Source organism: Cervus canadensis, chromosome 25 (genome assembly GCF_019320065.1).
Source record: "Cervus canadensis isolate Bull #8, Minnesota chromosome 25, ASM1932006v1, whole genome shotgun sequence".
Lineage (NCBI taxonomy): Eukaryota > Metazoa > Chordata > Mammalia > Artiodactyla > Cervidae > Cervus > Cervus canadensis.
In genome coordinates this window covers 7,922,509-7,942,226 of record NC_057410.1, presented here as the reverse complement: position 1 = coordinate 7,942,226, position 19,718 = coordinate 7,922,509, and the positions used below count along the sequence as shown (strand labels likewise).

General features: G+C 39.2%; 1 pseudogene; it reads right to left on the bottom strand.

Moving 5' to 3' along the window:
- The window catches only part of LOC122427827, a 43,339-nt pseudogene that overhangs the window by 19,321 nt on the left and 4,300 nt on the right, over positions 1 to 19,718 (bottom strand).

Here is a 19,718-nt window from a genome sequence, read left to right as displayed (position 1 = left end):
TTTTCCCATAAAAATTGTTGCAAATTATTGAGTAGAACTACCTATGCTATACAGTAGGTCATTGTTGATTTCCTATTTTATATGAAGTGGTGTGTATATGTTAGTTCCAAAGCCCTAATTTATCTTTACCTCCATCTTTTGCCTTTGGTAACCACAAGCTTGTTTTTGAAGTCCATGAGTCTCTTTCTCTTTTGTAAATAAGTTCATTTGTATCATCTTTTTAGATTCCACATGTGAATGATATTTATCATATTTGTCTTTCTTTGTTTCTGTCTGACTTACTTAGTATGATAATCTCTAGGTACATCCATGTTGCTGCAAATGGCATTATTTCATTCTATTTTATGGCTGAGTAATAATCCCTTGTATACCACATCTTCTTTATTCATCCCTCTGGATGTCCATTCCGTGGATGGACATTTAGGCTATTTCCATGTCTTGGCTAAATAGTGCTAACAGTGCAAATTGGGGTGCATGTATCTTTTCAAATTATGGTTTTATTCAGATATATGCCCAGGAGTGGGATTCCTGGATCATAAGGTAGTTCTATGTTTAGTGTTTTAAGGAACCTCCATGCTGTTCTCCATAGTGGTTGTACCAATTTACATTCCCACTAAGAGTGTCTAAGGGTTTCCATTTCTCTAAACCCTCTCCAACATTTATTATTTGCAGACTTTGATGATGGTCATTCTGACTGGTGTGAGGTGATACCTCATTGCAGTTTTGATTTGCATGTCTCTAATAATTAGCAGTGTCGAGCATCTTTTCATGTGCTTTTTGGCCCTCTATATGTCTTCTTTGGAGAAATACCTGTTTAGATCTTCTGCCTATTTTTTGATTAGGTTTTTTTGTTTTTTGATATTGAACTGCATAAGCTGTTTGTGTATTTTGGAGATTACTCCTTTGTTGGTCACATTGTTTGCAAATATATTCTCCCATTCTGTAGGTTGTCTTTTCATTTTGTTTACAGTTTCCTTTGCAAAAAGGTTTAGGTTTGGGACACCCCTGGTTGTCCATTGACTAAGACTCTGTGCTCCCAACACAGGGGCCTGTGTTTCAATCCCTAGTTAGGGAACTAGATCCCACATGCTGCAAATCTCATATGCAGCAACGAAGACTGTACAAGCAGCAAGTATGACCCAGTGTGGCCAAATAAATATTTTTAAAAATCTCTTAGGTTTATTGGGTCCTGATTGCTTATTTTTGTTTTTATTTTCATTACTCTAGGAGGTGGAACCAAAAAGATATTGCTGTGATTTGTGTCAAAAGGTGTCCTACCTATGTTTTCCTCTAAGAGGTTTTTGTGTGTGTGTGTGTGTGTGGTTAACACTTGAAATACATTAACTAATTAAGACAACCAACACTTTTACTTTTATTTGCATTTATTTTCTGCCGCATTTATTCCCGGGCCATAATTTTTTGTTTCTTCAGTTTCTTCTGGGATCTTTTTCTTCTGTGCAACCTCCTCTTCTGGTTTAGGAACAATCTGTTCTTTTTCAGTCAGGATCATCTCAATGTGGCAGGGAGAGCTCACGTAGGCGTTGATCCGACCGTGAGTTCTGTTAAGTCCTGCACTGCATCTTGGGGGCTTTGTTCACTTGGATGTGCTCAATGACCAGAGAATCTGCATCTAAGCCCTTAAGTTCAGCATTACTCTCTGCATTTTTGAGCATGTGTAGTAAAAATTCAGCACTCTTTTTGGGCCACCGACCCTGCGTCCAGCCCCACTGTTTGGCCTATGCACACCTACCAACTCCACTATTGTAACGACAGAATGGCACACATTGCTTCTTAAAAGTGACATCCTTCAGATACTTGGTGGCTTTTTGGATATGCATACCCTTTATGGCCTGGGCAGTCTCACGAGTGTTCTTAAAGTGAACACGAAGATTTGAACCTCTTGATTTGCATGATTTTGTGGGGTTTTCTGGGTCGAGTGAATAGCGCACCATTTTTAGGGGTCAGCTCAGGCCACTTACCGGAAAAGCCCTCTAAGAGTTTTATAATAGTATCTGGTCTTACATTTAAGTTTTTAAATCATTTTGGGTTTATTTGTGTGTATGGTGTTAGGAAATGTTTTAGTTTCGTGTTTTTACATATAGATGGCCAATTTTCCCAGCACCACTTATTGAAGAGATCGTCTTTTCTCTACTGTATATTCTTGCCTCCTATGTCATAGATTAATCGACCCTAAGAGCATGGGTTTATTTCTGGGCGCTCTGTTCTGTTACAGTGATTGATGTGTATGTGTTTCTGCTAATGCTATACTATTTTGTACTGTAGCATTACAGTATAGTCTAAAGTCAAGGAGCATGACACCTCCAACTCTGTCCTTTCTCAATCAAGATCGCTTTGGCTACTCAAGGTTTTGTGTTTTCGTACAAATTTCAAAGTTAGTTTTGTAAAAAAAAAAACCGTTGTTTTAATATTTTGACGGGGATTGCACTGAGTCTGTAGATGGCCTTGGATAACATGGCCATTTTTAACAGTATTAATTATTCCCATTTAAGAACATGGTCTATCTGCCCAGCTGTTTATGTTGTGTTCAGTTTCTGTTATCAGTGTCTCATAGTTTCCTGAGTATCGGTCTTTTACCTCTTTAAGTAGGTTTATGACTAGCTATTTTATTCCTTTTGATGGGATGGTAAATGAGACTACTTTGTTAATTCTTTCCTGATTGTTCATTGTTAGTCTATAGAATACAACAGATTTATGTATATTAGTATGTATATTAGTTTTGTATCTTATAACTTTACAAAATTTGTTGATGAGCTCTAATAGCCTTCTGGTGTTGTCTTTAGGATTTTCTATGTATAGTATCATGTAATCTGCAAACAATGGCAGTTTTACTTCTTCCTTTCCAGTCTGGGTTACTTTTATTTTTTTTTTTCTGATTGCTGTGGCTAGGACTTCCAAAACTGTTGAATGAAAGTGGTGAATAAAAGGTGGGCATTGTTCCTGATCTTAAAGGAAATGCTTTCAACTTTTCACTTTTGAATATGTTAGCTGTGGTTTTGACATATGTGGCCTTTATTAATTTTGAGGTATATACCCTCTATGTCTACTTTCTGGAGTTTTTATCATAAATGGATGTTGAACCTTATGAAAAATTTTTTCTGCATCTACTGAGATGATCATATAGCTTTTTTCCTCAATCTGTTGATGTGGTATGTTACATTGATTTTGTAAATATTAAAAAAATTTTGCATCACTGGAATAAATTCTACTTGATCATGGTATACAATACTTTAATTGTATTGTTGGATTTGGTTTGCTGGTATGTGTTGGGGATTTTTGCATCTATGTTCATCAGTGATATTGCTGTATAATTCTCTTTTTGTGATATCTTTGTCTGGTTGTGGTATCAGGCTATGATGGCTTCATATAATGAGTTTGAAAGTGTTTCTTCCTCTGTAGTTTTTTGGAATACCTTCAGAAGGATAGATGTTTACTCTTTGTTTGGTATAATTCACCTGTAAAACCATCTGGTCCTAGAGTTTTGTTTGTTGGGAATTTTAAAAATTATTGATTGAATTTCATTACTGGTGATTATAGTCTTTTCATATTTTCTATTTCTTCCTGGTTCAGTCTTGAGAGATTGTACCTTTATAAGAATCTGTCCATTTCTTCTTAGGTTGTCCTTTTTATTGGCATATATTCATAGTAGTGTCTTTTGATCCTTTATATTTCTGTAATGTTGATTGTAACTTTTTTTACATTTCTGATTTTACTAATCTGGATCATCTCCCTTTTTTCTTGCTGAGTCTGCCTAAAGGTTTATTAATTTTGTGTATCTTTTCAAAGAACCAGATTTTAGTTTCACTGATCTTTTATTTTCTTTTCAGCCTAATTTCATTTAATTCTGCTTTGATCTTCATTATTTCTTTCCTTCTACTAAATTTTAGGTTTTGTTTGTTCATTTTTACTTCTTTAGGTATAAGTTTAGGTTGCTTATTTGAGGTTTTTCTTGATTCCTGGGGTAAGCTTCAGTTCAGTTCAGTCGCTAAGTCGTGTCTGACTCTTTGCAACCCCATGCACTGCAGCACACCAGGCTTCCCTGTCCATCACCAATTCCCAGAGCTTACTCAAACTCATATCCATAGAGTCGGTGATGCCATCCAACCATCTCATCCTCAGTCGTCCCCTCCTCCTCCTGCCTTCAGTCTTTCCCAGCATCAGGGTCTTTTCCAATGAATCAGTTCTTAGCATCAGGTGGACAAAGTATTGGAGTTTCAGCCTCAGCATCAGTTCTTTCAATGAATATTCAGGACTGATTTCCTTTAGGATGGACTGGTTTGATCTCCTTGCAGTCCAAGGGACTCTCAAGAGTCTTCTCCAACACCACAGTTCAAAAGCATCAATTCTTCAGTGCTCAGCTTTCTTTATAGTTCAACTCTCACATCCGTACATGACTACTGGAGAAACCATAGCTTTGACTAGATGGACCTTTGTTGGCAAAGTAATGTCTCTGCTTTTACTCTAAACTTGCCTCTTAGAACTGTTTTTGCTGCTGCCCCATAGGTTTTATATCATTGTGTTTTTGTTTTCACTTACTTCAGGTATATTTTAATGCTTTCTTTGATTTCTTCAGTTATCCATTGAGTATTTAGTAGCATATTGTTTAGCCTCCAGTGTGTTTTGGGATTTTTTTTGCAGTTTTTTTTCTTTTAGTTGATTTCTATTCTCATATTGTGTGATAGGAAAAATGCTTATACCATTTCAACTTTTAAAAATTTACCACAGATTATTTTGTCATCCAGCATATGATCCATCCTGGGGAATGTTTCCATGTACACTTGAAAAGAATGAGTATTCTGCTGCTTTTGGATGGAATGTTTTCTATATGTTAAGTCCATTTGGTCTAATGTGTCATTTAAGGCTCATGTTTATCAATTTTATATCTGGATGATCTATCCATTGATGTAAGTGAAGTGCTTAAGTTCTTGACTATGATTGTGTTCCTCTCAATTTCGCCTTTTGTGTCCATTAATATCTGCTTTATATACTTAGGTGCTTCTATATTTGTGCATATATATTTATAATTGTTATGTCTTCTTCTTGGATTGATCCCTTGATTATTATGTAGTGTCCTTATTTGTCTCTTGTAATAGTGTTTATTTTAAAGTCTATTTAGTCTGACACAAGTATTGTTACTTTTTCTTTTGATTTCCTTTTGTGTGGAATACATTTTTCCATCCCCTCACTTTCAGTCTATGTGGGTCTCTAGGTCTGAAGTGACTCTGTTATTGTTGTTCAGTTGCTCAGTCATGTCCAAATCTTTGTGACCCCATGGACTGCAGCATGTCAGGCTTCTCTGTCCTTAACCATCTCCTTGAGTTTACCCAAACTCATGTCCATTGAGTTGCTGATGTGATCCAACCATCTCATCCTCTGTTGTCTCCCTCTCCTGCCCTCAATCTTTCCCAACATCAGGGTCTTTTCCAATGAGTCAGCTCTTCGCATCAGGAGGCCAAACTATTCAAGTTTCAGCTTTAGCATCAGTCCTTCCAATGAATATTCAGGACTGATTTCCTTTAGGATAGACTGGTTTGATTTCCTTGCAGTTCAAGGGACTCTCAAGAGTCTTCTCCAACACCACAGTTCAAAAACATCAATTCTTTGGCACTCAGCCTTTTTTACTGTCCAACTCTCACATCCATACATGACCACTGGAAAAACCACACCTTTGACTAGATGGACCTTTGTTGGCAAAGTAATGTCTATGCTTTTTATTATACTGTTTAGGTTTGTCATAGCTTTCCTTCCAAGGAGCAAGTGTCTTTCAATTTCATGACTGCAGTCATCGTCCACATTGATTTTGGAGTCCAAGAAAATAAAGTGAAAGTCACTCAGTCGTGTCTGACTCTTTGTGAGTCCATGGACTGTATGGAATTCTCCAGCCCAGAATACTGGAGTGGGTAGCTTTCCCTTCTCTAGGGGATCTTCCCAACCCAGGGATGGAACCCAGATCTCCCACACTGCAGGCACATTCTTTACCAGCTGAGCCATAAGGGAAGCCCAAGAATACTGGAGTGGGTAGCCTATCCCTTCTCCAGGGTATCTTCCTGACCCAGGAATTGAACTGGGGTCTCCTGCATTGCAGGCGAATTCTTTCTTTACCAACTGAACTATGAGGGAAGCCCACAAGAAAATAAATTATCTCGCTGTTTCCATTCCCCCTCCATCCCAAATTATTTGTCATGAAATGATGGGACCAGATACCTTGATTTTAGTTTTTTGAATGTTGAGTTTTAAGCCAGCTTTTCACTTTCCTCATTCACCTTCCTCAAGAAGCCCTTTAGTTCCTCTTCACTTTCTTCCATAAGGGTGATGTCATTTGCATATCTGAGGTTATTGATATTTCTCTGAGGAATCTTGATTGCAGCTTGTGCTTCATCCAGTCCAGCATTTCACATGGTGTACTCTGCATATAAGTTAAATAAGCAAGGGGATGATAAACAGCCTTGACGTACTCGTTTCCCAATTTGGAACTAGTCCATGGTTCCATGTTAGTTCTAACTGTTGCTTCTTGACCTATGTTCAGGTTTCTCAGAAGGTAGATAAGGTGGTCTAGTATCCCCATCTCTTCAAGAATTTTTCACAGTTTGTTGTGATCCATCCACACAGTCAAAGGCTTTAGCATAGTCAGTGAAGCAGAAGTAGATGTTTTTCTGGAATTCTCTAGCTCTTTCTATGATCCAACTGATGTTGGCAATTTGATCTCTGGTTCCTCTGCCTTTTCTAAACCCAGCTTGTACATCTGGAAGTTCTTGGTACACATACTGTTGAAGCCCACCTTGAAGGATTTTGAGCTTCACCTTGGTAGAATGTGAAATGAGTGCAATTGTGTGTTAGTTTGAACATTCTTTGGCATTGCTCTTCTTTGCAATTGGAATGAAAACTGATCTTTTCCAGTGCTTGTAGCCACTGCTGAGTTTTCCAAATTTGCTGGCATATTGACGGCAGCATTTTTAACAGTATCCTCTTTTAGGATTTGAAATAGCTCAGCTGGAATTCCATCACCTCCACTAGTTTTGTTTGTAGTGATGCTTCCTAAGTCCTAATTGACTTCACACTCCAGGATGTCTGGCTCTAGGTGAATAATCACACCATCATGGTTGTCTGGGTCATTATGATCTTTTTTGTATAGTTCTTCTGTGTATTCTTGCCACCTCTTCTTAATATTTTTTGCTTCTGTTAGGTTCTTACTGTTTCTGTCCTAGAGGACAGAAATTGTGTCCATCTTTGCATGAAATATTCTCTTGGTATCTCTAATTTTCTTCAAGACATCTCTAGTCTTTCCCATTCTATTGTTTTCCTTTGTTTCTCTGTGTTGGTCACTTAGGAAAGCTTTCTTTTCTTTCCTTGCTATTCTTTGGAACTCTGCATTCAGATGGGTATATCTTTCCTTTTCTCCTTTGCCTTTCACATCTCTTCTTTTCTCAGCTATTTGTAAGGCCTCCTCAGACAACCAGTTTGCCTTGTTGAATTTCTTTTTCTTGGGGATGGTTTTGATCACCGTCTCCTGTACAAGTAACAACCTCCATCCATACTTCTTCAGGCACTCTGTCTACCAGATCTAATCCCTTGAATCTATTTATCACTTCCACTGTATAATCATAAAGGATTTGATTTAGGTCATACATGAAAGGCCTAGTGGTTTTCCCTACTTTCTTCAACTTAAGTCTGAATTTTGTAAAGGAGTTCATGATCTGAGCCACAGTCAGCTCCCGGTCTTATTTTTGCTAACTGTATAGAGCTTCTGCATCTTCAGCTATGAAGAATATAATCAATTTGAATTCAGTATTGGCCATCTGATGATGTCCTTCTGTAGAGCTGTCTCTTATGTTCTTGGAAGAGGGTGTTTGTTATGACCAGTACATTCTTTTGGCAAAACTCTGTTAGCCTTTGCCCCACTTCATGTGTACTCCAAGGCCAAACTGGCCTGTTACTCCAGGTATCTCTCGACTTCCTACTTTTGCATTCCTTTCCCCTATGATGAAAAGGACATCTTTTTTTGATGTTATTTCTAGAAGGTCTTGTAGGTCTTCATAGAACTGTCAACTTCAACTTCTTCAGCATTAGTGCTTGGAGCATAGACTTGGGGTACTGTTATATTGAATGGTTTGCCTTGGAAACAAACAGATCATTCTGTTGTTTTTGAGATTGCACCCAAGTAATGCATTTCAGACCCCTTTTTTTTTTTTTTTACTATGAGGGCTACACCATTTCTCCTAAGGGATTCTTGCCCACAGTCGTAGATATAATGGTCATGTGAATTAGATTCACCCATACCTGTCCATTTTAGTTCACTGATTCCTAAAATGTCGATGCCCACTCTTGGTATCTTCTGTTTGACCTCTTAGAATTTTCCTTGATTCTTGGACATAACATTCCAGGTTCCTATGTAATATTATTCTTTACAGCATCAGACTACTTTCACCACCAGATAAATTCACAACTGGGTGTTGTTTCTGCTTTGGCTCAGCCTCTTCATTCTTTCTGGAGTTATTTCTCTGCTGTTGTCCAATAGCATATTGGGTACCTACCGACTTGGGGAGTTCATCTTTCAGTGTAATGAGTTCATGTTTTTGCCTTTTCATATTGTTCATGGGATTCTCAAGGCAAGAATGTTGAAGTGATTTGCCATTCCCTTCTCCGATGGACCACATTTTGTCAGAACTCTCCACTATGACCTGTCCATCTTCAGTGCCCCTAAATGGCATAGCTCATAATTTCATTGAGTTAGACAAGACTGTGATCCATGTAATCAGTTTGTTTTCTGTGATTGTGGTTTTCACTTTGTATATACAGGTCTTGTTTTTGTATTCATTCAGCCACTCTGTATCTTTTGGTTGGAGCATTTATTCCATTTACATTTAAGGTAATTATTGTTATCTATGGTCTTATTGCCATTTTGTTCATTGCTTTGGGTTTTATTTTGGAGGTCTTTTTTTTCCTTTCCTTTCTTCTTCTCTTATGATTTGACTACATATTTTTTGAAATTTCATTGATTGGCAATGTTAATTTTTGCTGTACAACAAAGTGACTCAGTTATATCTATAGTTTTTTTCCATTATGGTTTATCATAAGATATTGAATATAGTTTTCTGTGCTATAGAGTAGGACCTTGTTATTTATCCATTCTATATATAATATATCTGCTAATCCCAAACTCCCAATCCTTCCCTCTCCCATTCCCTTACCCCTTGGGAGCCCCACGTCTGTTCTCTATTTGCGTCATCTTTTAGTTTATACATTTAAGTCATATGTATGGCATTTTTCTTTCTCTTTCGGACTGACTTAGTGGGATAATCTCTAGGTCCACCCATGTTACTGCAAATGGCATTATTTCATGCTTTTTTTTTTATGGCTGAGTATTATTCTGCTGTATATATATATATATACCATATCATCTTTATCCATCAATCCATGGAAATTTATGTTGTTTGTATGTCTTAGCTATTGTAAATAGTGCTGTAATGAACATACATGCATGCATCTTTTCAAATTATAGTTTTATCTGGGTATATGCCTAGGAATGGGATTGCTGAATCACGTGGTAATTCTATTTTTAGTGTTTTGAGAAACTTCCATACTGCTTTCCATAATGGCCACACCAGCTTACATTCCCTACCAACAATGTAAGAAGGTTCCCCTTTTCTCTTTACTCTCTCCAGCATCTATGATTTGTAGACATTTTAGTAATGCTCATTCTGACTGGTGTGAGGTGGTACATCATTGTAGTTTCATTTGTATTTCTCTATCAGTTAGCGATGTTAAATATCTTTACATATGCTCTTTGGCAATCTGTGTGTCTTCTTTGGAGACATACCTATTTAGATCTTCTGCACATTTTTGACTGAAGCTGGTTTTTGGTTATTGAAATGTGTATTTTGTATATTTGTATGTTTTGAAAATTAAGTCCTTGTTGGTTGCATCATTTGCAAATATTTTTTTCCAATCCATAGGTAGTTTTTGTTTTCTTAATGGTTACTTTCTTTTGCTCTGAAAAAGTTATAAGTTTAATAGGTCCCCTTTGTTTATTTTTGCTTTTTTCCCCTTTATTGTCTTGGGAGACTGACCTAAGAAAACCTTGGTACTATTTATGTCAGAGAATGTTTTCCCTATGTTCTCTTCTGGGAGTTTTATTTTGTCTTGTCTTTTTTTTTTTGTCTTGTCTTATATTTAAATATTTAAGCCATTTGAGTTTACTTTTGTTAGTGGCACAAGGGCATTTTCTAACTTCATTAATTTGCATGTGGCTAGCCAGTTTTCCCAACAGCATTTGCTGAAGAGATTGTCTTTTCCCCATTCTTACCACCTTTGTCAAAGATTAATTGACCATAGGTATGAGGGTTTATTTCTGGGCTCTCTATTGTGGTCAATTGATCCATGTTGGCTTTTATGCCAATACCATGCTGTTTTAATTACTATTTGTTGTAGTTCATTCGCCCAGTAATGTCTGACTCTTTGTGACCCCATGGACTGCAGCATGCCAGGCTTCCCCATCCTTCACTATCCCCCAGAGTTTGCTCAAACACATGTCCATTGAGTCGATGATGCCATCCAACCATCTCATTCTCTGTTGTCCCCTTCTCCTTCCTTCAATATCTCCCAGCATCAGGGTCTTTTCCAATGATTTTACTGCTTGCATCAGGTAGCCAAAATATGGGAGCTTCAGCATTAGTCCTTCCAATGAATATTCAGGGTTGATTTCCTTTAGGATTGACTGGTTTGATCTCCTTGTTGTCTAAGGGACTCTCAAGAGTCTTCTCCATTACCACAGTTCAAAAGCATCAATTCTTTGGCACTCAGCTTTCTTTATGACTACTGAAAAAACTATAGCTTTGACTAGACGGACCTTTGTCAGCAAGGTGATGTCTCTGCTTTTTAATATGCTGTCTAGGTTTGCCATAGCTTTCCTTCCACGAGGCAAGTGTCTTTCAATTTCATGGCTGCAGTCACCGTGCACAGTGATTTTGGAGCCCAAGAAAATAAAATCTGTCACTGTTTCCATGATTCCCCATCTATTTTCCATGAAGTAATGAGACCAGATGCCATGATCTTAGTTTTCTGAATGCTGAATTTTAAACCAGTTTTTCACTCTCCTCTTTCAATTTCATCAAGAGTCTCTTTAGTTCCTTTTCACATTCTGCCATAAGGGTGGTATCATCTTCATATCTGAGGTTATTGATATTTCTCTCAGCAATCTTGATTCCAGCTTGAGCTTCATTTAGCCTGGCATTTCACATTCTGTACTCTGCATATAAGTTGAATAAGCAGTGTGACAGTATACAGCCTTGATGTACTCCTTTCCCAATTTGGAACCAGTCCATTGTTCCATGTCTGGTTCTAACTGTTGCTTCTTGACCTGCATACAGGTTTCTCAGGAGGCAGGAAAGGTGTTCTAATATCCCCATCTCTTTAAGAATTTTCCACAGTTTGTTATGATCCACAGAGTCAAAGGCTTTATTTAGCATAGTCAGTGAAGCAGAGGTAGATGTTTTTCTGGAATTCTCTTGCTTTTTCTAAGATCCAACGGATGTTGGAAATTTGATCTCTGGTTCCTCTGCCTTTTCTAAACCCAGCTTGTACATCTGGAAGTTCTAAATTTCAGGAACTGTTGAAGAATAGCTTGAAGGATTTTGAGCATTACCTTGGTAGCATGTGAAATGAGCGGAATTGTGGGGTAGTTTGAACGTACTTTGGCATAGCCCTTCTTTGGGATTGGAATGAAAACTGAATTTTCCAGTCCTGTAGCTACTGCTGAGTTTTCCAAATTTGCTGGCATATTGACCGCAGCATTTTAACAGCATCCTCTTTTAGGATTTGAAATAACTCAGCTGGAATTCCATCACCTCCAATAGTTTTGTTTGTAGTGATGCTTCCCAAGTCCCAATTGACTTCACACTCCAGGATGTCTGGCTCTTGGTGAGTGACCACACCATTGTGGTTATCTAGGTCATTATGACCTTTTTTTGTATTGTTCTTCTGTGTATTCTTGCCACTTCGTGTTAATCTCTTCTGCTTCTGTTACATCCTTACCATTTCTGTCCTTTATTGTGCCCATCTGTGCATGAAATATTCCGTTGGTATCTCTAATTTTCTTGAAAAAGTCTCTAGTCTTTCCCATTCCATTGTTTTCCTCTATTTTTTGCATTGTTCACTTAAGAAGGCTTTCTCATCTCTCCTTGCTGTTCTTTGGAACTTTGCGTTCAGTTGGGTATACCTTACTCTTTCTCCTTTGCCTTTCATTTCTCTTCTTTTCTTGGCTATTTGTAAGGCCTCCTCAGACAAGCATCCTGCCTGGTTGCATTTCTTTTTCACGGGGATGGTTTCGGTCACCACCTCCTGTACAGTGTTATGAACCTTTGTCCATAGTTCTTCAGGCTCTCTATCAGATCTAATCCTCCAAGATGGCGGAGTAGAAGGATGTACGCTCATCTTCTCCCGTGAGAGCACCAAAATCACAAGTAGTTGCTGAACAACCATTGACAGGAGAATGTTGGACATCCCCACAAAGGATAAGCTACGCCCAAGGACAAAGGAGAAGCCACAACGAGATTGTTGGAGGGGCACAACCATGTTACAGTCAAACCCCATGCCCGCCAGAGACTCTTGGAGGGCACAAACAAAGCCTTGTGTACACCAGGACCTGTGGGAAAGGAGCAGTGATCCCACAACACTGACCCAGACTTGCCCGTGAGTGTGTGGGAGTCCCAGGTGGAGGCATGGGTCAATGGTGGCCTGCTGCGGGGTCAGGGGCACTGGCAGAGGTCCTGGGAGGTGCGATGTGTTGGCATAAGTCCTCTTGGGGGAGGTCACCACTAGCCCGACCATAGGGACTTACAGACTCCGGACTAGGCCGTCTCAGGCCAAACTACAGGGAGGGAGCACAGCCCTACCCATCAGCAGAAAATTGATTGAGGGCATGAGAAGGGGGCAACAGAGGGTGGATGGCATCATCAACTCAAAGGACATGAGTTTGAGCATACTCTGGGAGATAGTGAAGGACAGGGAAGCCTGGAGTGCTGCAGTCCATGGGGTCACAAAGAGTTGGACACGACTAAGCAACTGAATAACAACAAAATAGCTTTGTATTGTTGTCTGAAGTCTGGAGGGGTTATGCCTTCTGCTTTATTCTTTTGTCTCAGGATTGCTTTGGCAGTTCTGAGGATGACTATCTTCAGTGTTAGGTCTGGATTTACTTTTTCTTTTTGTGTGTATAGTATACATTTTTGGTTTGTAGTTACCATGAGGTTTTTATCTAGACTCTCTGTTTTCTATATATGTGTGTGTGCACGTGTGTGTGTGATTAACTTGCTGATCTATTAATTTCAAGTGCCTTTTAAAAACCCTACATTTTTACTCTCTTCCCCTCAAGATTACTGGTTTGAAATCATATTTTCCAGGTAGTTGTTTTGTGTATCCCTTAACTGCTTATTGTGGATATAGGTAATTTTACTGCATTTGTCTTTTAACCTGCCTAATAGCTTTGTGTTTGGATGATTTCCTGCCTTTTTTTTTTTTTTTTGTAAGTTTGCCTTTACTGGTGAGCTTTTTTTCATAATTCTCTTATTTCTAATTGTGGTCTTTTCCACTTTGAGAAGTACCTATATATATATGTTTGTGTGTGTGTGTAGCAGTTATCAGCACCTGGAATTGTTTTACCAAAACAGTTTGTTGGCATGTTCAGTGCTGTTACCCAACTGAACACTACACTTCACGAGACCCGGAAGCCTAGCTGTCTTGTTCACGGCCATATGTCCAGAAGTGAGCCTGATTAAATGAGTGAAGAGATGCCGTGGAAGCATGGAGAATAGAGTGGTAAACACAAGCCAAGAGATGTAAGATGTAATATTTTAGTCGTGCTTTCAAGGATAAATTATTTCATCAGGTAGATGTAAGTGAGATAGGGGGCATGCTGGGCTTCCCTGGTAGCTCAGCTGATAAAGAATCTGCCTGCAATGTGTAAGACCTGGGTTCGATCCCTGGGTTGGGAAGATCCCCTGGAGAAGAGAATGGCAACCCACTCCAGTATTCCGGCCTGGAGAATTCCACGGACAGAGGAGCCTGGCGGGCTATAGTACATAGGTCACATAGAGTCGGACACGACTGAGTCACTTTAACAGAGGACATGTTAGGCTTAGGAATGGCCTGGACTATGGAGAGGAAGCTTGTAGCCCAACCTACTCAGGGCAAAGTAACCGGTGATAGCAGAACGTAAAGGTTCTTGAGAGGAAGTGGTAGGCAGTAAGGCTGAAACGGCAGACTGCAAAGGTGGCAAATACTGCTTTCATTTCAGTTTCATTACTTAGTTAATGACGTGTTAGGTTTGAAGATGCAAAAGTGAATAAGACATAGTTTCAGGTCTGTAATGGGGAGCAACATATGGTTTTTGAGCAGGGGAATGACGTGGGCATTGTACAGGGGTCCGAATGCAGCAGTGATCATAAACATAATCTCTGGGACCAGGTGGCGTGGAATCAAATTCTGGCTCTACCATTGGCTAGCTCTGTGACCCAGGCAAGTTCTTAACCCCTTGTGGCTTAATTTTCTCATTTGTAAGGATGAATAATTGTAGCTCCTGCTTGGCTTTCTTGTAAGGATTAAATGAATGAACGTTTAATGGTGTCTGACACTTAATACAAATTAGCTATTTTTATATGTGTGCTCAGTTGCTTAGTCATGTCTGACTCTTTGCAACCCTTTGGACTGCAGCCCGCCAGCCTCCTCTGTCCATGGAATTTTTCAGGCAAGAATGCTGGAGTGGGATGCCATTTCCTCTTCCAGGGGATCTTCCTGACCTAGGGATTGCACCCATGTCTCCTACATTGCTCTTTACCGCTGAGCCATTGAGGAAGTTTATTTTTATCAAACAATGTCTAGTAGATAGTCTTCTGTGTTTGCTTGCGTGTTAAGTTTTTTTATTCACTAGTTCATTAGATTGTTAGTTTATGTTTTTTTAAGAAAGATGATTAGCGGGAGTGTATAATCCTTGCAAAGGGGAGACAATGCACCCAGGAAAACTATGTGGAAAGATACTATAATAGTTGTAGCAAAAAGGAATGAAGCCCAGAACTAGATAAAATTAGTAAAATACTGAATACTGGGGGAGGGGGGTGGAATATGTTTTGGAATACAAGAAAGTGGACTTAGTTTTTGGGTCTCCTGAGTTTAACGTGTCTAAGGGAAAAATCTCTGTCTGCTGATGTTCAGCTGAAATGATAGGGAGGGAGAAATCTGAGATTGAGGACAAAGAGGTGAGTAACACAGGGGTTTCCACTCTGGAAATGAGGATGTGCACTTTAACAAAGATTGAAGAATTTAGATCAAAATTTTCATTTACCTATTATGTTGGTGGTGGCGCAGTTGGTAAAGAATACTGCTGCCAATGTAGGAGACAGTGGTTCGATCCCTGGTCAGGAAGCTCCCCTGGAGGAGGAAATGGCAACCCACTCCTGTATTCTTGCCTGGAAAATTCCATGGACAGGGGAGCCCTGCAGGTTATAGTCCACGGAGGCACAAAAAGTCAGACACGACTGAGCAAGTGCCTTTGGCAAAGAAACAAATGACATGATTGTAAGCTTGTGTTCTGTACTCTGATACTTTGCTGGCAGTAGTATAAATTTGTGCAGTCTTTCTGGAAAATAGGTTGGCAACATTTATCATGAGCCTTAGAGATGCTTATACCCTTGACCCAGTTATTTCACATTTTGGAATCAGTGCCAAATTAATAATTCAAAATGCAGACAGTGATTATGTACAGAGCTGCTTACTTTGCAGAACATTCAATTGAAAAAACCTGCAAACAAGTGATAGGAAATGATTAAATTATGGCACATTTGTATGCTAAAATACTATGCAGCCCTTAAAAAACCATGTTTACTGAGACTTGTAATATGAACTGATTTGAGAGAGAGAAACCTGATGAAGATACACAATTATATGTAGAATACAAAGTCAACTCTGCTAAAAATAAGCATAGTGTAAGGATTGGAGAACATTGTACTAAAATGCTGCTGGGGATTATTTCTGACTGGGAAATAGAGGCATGGGTTGATGATTTGTAGAAATCCAGTAACTGAGTGTGAATTAGAATCAGATAATAGATTTTTATCTTATTAAAAATTTTCCCTCTTCTCCTACTGTATATGCTAATATTCAGTTACTAATGCAATCATCTTTGGCTCACAGACCATACCTTCTATTATAAAACCTGACCATGTTGCCTTAAAAAAAAAATGGATGCATTTGGAATATGCCATCCACTAAAGGGTTAGAACCTCAAATCTCATTTTCAAATTAGTTAATATCATATCATTGTATTGAATAGAATATTTCACCAGACTATTGATGCTTCCCTCTCCCCTTGCAGACATGATTGTTCACTTTCATTTAGAGGGACATGGATTTTTACACCAGAGATTCCCTGGATATATCAAAGACAAAAAGATTAGTGCAATGCATCATCATTGGGAGGATAATTCATTAATAATTCTTCCTTCAGCTGCACACCCAGGCAGCTAAAAGAGAGCCCATCACCCCAGGAATACATTGGACAGAGAACTGATTGGTAAGAAGGGGGCACCCATTAGTTGCCAGAACTGGATGGCAAATATCTTGACCTCCTTCAAGATGTTAATGTTGAGTCAAGAATGTTGTCTCAGGCCTCTAGGAGGACTGGTCTCTCTCTCTTTTAAAGACAGAGACACTCATTTAGATATTCAACCTGGTCCCAGCTTTCTAGCCACTCCTGCTAAAGAGTAATCTTGATAAAAATAACCATTTTTCACTGTAGAAGGCAAGTTTTCTATCCACCGTAGAGATAAAAGTCTACTGAAGAATGATGAACCTCACTGTGATTATTTCCCAAAGGGATCATAACCCTATTTCCCAAAATCCAAAAGGGGATATATGACCCATGGAATGGACTTTGCCATAATTTTTGGCTTCCAGGAACTTTTGGGCATTTCAGATCAAGCTTAGGAACTTTCTGCTTGAGTCCCAACTACTTTAGGTAGAAGCCAGAAAACTTCCTTTCTCTGCCTTCCTAATATTCTTACAGGAGGCTGGCATATGAGCAGTGGGGGGTGACAAGCAGACATCCCCATGTGGAACCCTAGTTCAGGGGTGAGGGGTGCAGGCACGGATTGGGAGGGTTGTGACTGGACGAGGCTCGTGGACTTGAGGATAGTAGTGAAGGGTAAGCAGGACCGTGGGGCTTTTCTGGAACAATCCTACAGTCTGATTTGTGGCGTGTATGTGTGCTCAGTCATTTCAGTCATGTCCGACTCTTTGCTGTTCTATGGACTGTGGCCTGTCAGGCTCCTCTGTCCATGGAAAAGTCATAGTTTTGACTATATAGACCTTTGTTGGCAAAGTGATGTCTCTCTTAATACACTGTTTAGGTTTGTCATAGTTTTCCTTCCAAGCAGCAAGCATCTTTTAATTTCATGGCTGCAGTCACTGTCTGCAGTGATTTTGGAGCCTAAGAAAATAAAATCTGTCATTGATTCCAATTTTTCCCCATATATTTGCCATGGAATGATGGAACTGGATGCCATGATCTTAGTTTTTTGAATGTTGAGTTTTAAGCCAGCTTTTTCACTCTCCTCTTTCTCTCCTCAAGAGGCTCCTTAGAATTATATCATCTGCACATCTGAGGTTGTTGCTATTTCTCCAAGGTAATCTTGATTCCAGCTTGTGAGTGGTTCAGTCCTGGCATTTCACATGATGTACTCTGCATATATATTAAATAAACAGGGTGACAATATATAGTCTTGATGTACTCCTTTCCCAATTTGGAACCAGTCTGTTGTTTCATGTCGGTTCTAACTATTGTTTCTTGACCTGCATACAGATTTCTCAGGAGGCAGGTAAGGTGGTCTGGCATTCCCCTGTCTTGAAGAATTTTCCACAGTTTTTTGTGATCCATGGAGTCAAAGGCTTTAGCATAGTCAATGAAGCAGATGTTTTTTGGAATTCCCTTGCTTTCTTCATGATCCAACACATGTTGGCAATTTGATCTCTGGTTCTTCTGGCTTTTCTAAACCCAGCTTGTACATCTGAAAGTTCTTGGTTCATGTACTGTTGAAGTCTATGTTGAAGGATATTGAGTATTACCTTGCTAGCATGTGAAATGAGTGCAACTGTACAGTAGTTTGAACACTGGAATGAAAACTGAACTTTATCAGTCCTGTGGCCACTGCTAAGTTTTCCAAATTTGCTGGCATATTGAGTGCAGTCCTTTAATAGCATCATCTTTTAGGATTTTAAAAAGTTCAGATGGAATTCTGTCACCTCCACTAGCTTTGTTCATAGCAATGCTTCCTGAGGCCCACTTGACTTCACACTCCAGGATGTCTGGCTCCGGGTGAGTGAGTACACCACTGTGGTTACCTGGATCATTAAGACCTTTTTTGTATAGTTCTGTGTATTCTTGCTACTTTGTCTTAATCTCTTCTGCTTGTTAGGCCCTTGCTGTTTCTGTCCTTTATTGTGCCCATCTTTGCATGAAATGTTCCCTTGGTATCTCCAATTTTCTTGCTGAGATCTCTAGTCTTTCCCATTCTATTGTTTTCCTCTATTTCTTTGCCTTGTTCACTTAGGAAGGCTTTCTTATCTCTCCTTACTGTTCTTTGGAACTCTGCATTCAGTTTGGTATATCTTTCTCTTTCTCCTTTGCCTTTCGTATCTCTCCTTTTCTCAGCTATTTATGACGTCTCCTGAGACAACCACTTTGCCTTATTGCATTTGCTTTTCTTGAGGTTCGTTTTGATCACCATCTCTTGTACAATGTTACAAATGTCCATCCATAGTTTGTCTACCATATCTAACCCCTTGATTCTATTTGTCACCTCTACTGTATGACCATAAAGGATTCGATTTAGGTCATACCTGAATGGCCTAGTGGTTTTCCCTATTTCCTTTGCAATAAGGAGCTCATGATATGAGCCACAGTCAGCTCCAGGTCTTGTTTTTGTTGATCACATAGAGCTTCTCTATCTTTGGCTGCAAAGAACCTAATCAATCTGATTTCAGTGTTGACCATTTGGTGCCATCATAGGGCTTCCCAGGTGGCCCTAATGGTAAAGAATCCACCTGCCAATGCAGGAGAGGCAAGAGATGGCAGTTCAATCCCTGGGTTGGGAAGGTCCCTTGGAGGAGTTAATGGTACCTCACTCCAGTATTCTTGCCTAAGAAATCTCATGGTCAGAGGAGCCTGGTGGGCTGTGGTCCATGGGGTCACACAGATTTGGACATGACTGGGCACACACAGTTATATTTAGAAACATATACTCTCTTGAACATAAAATTTCAAGAAAAAAAAGCCAGAGAAAATCTAAATATTCTAAGTCCATTCGTAGAGAGTTAAAACAACAGACAAAACCAAACTATGGTTACTCATCAGGATGTTGAATTTTGGAGAGGCACAAGCCTAGCTTCTAGGAGGCTGATACAATGCTGTTTCTTGATCTGGGGGTGGATGCAATAGGGTAGCACTTTGTGAAAACTCTTACACTAATGGTTTGTATACTTTTCTCTATGTATTTTATGCTTCAATAAAAACTTTTCCCCCTCCATTTATGTCATTTTTTTTTTTTTTTTTACATCTCATGAATGTCCCAATCTGACATTTTGCTGATACAATCTGCACATTGCTGATACAGTTTTACAGAGCTACATTATGTATTGCTAGTCCTCAAGATTCG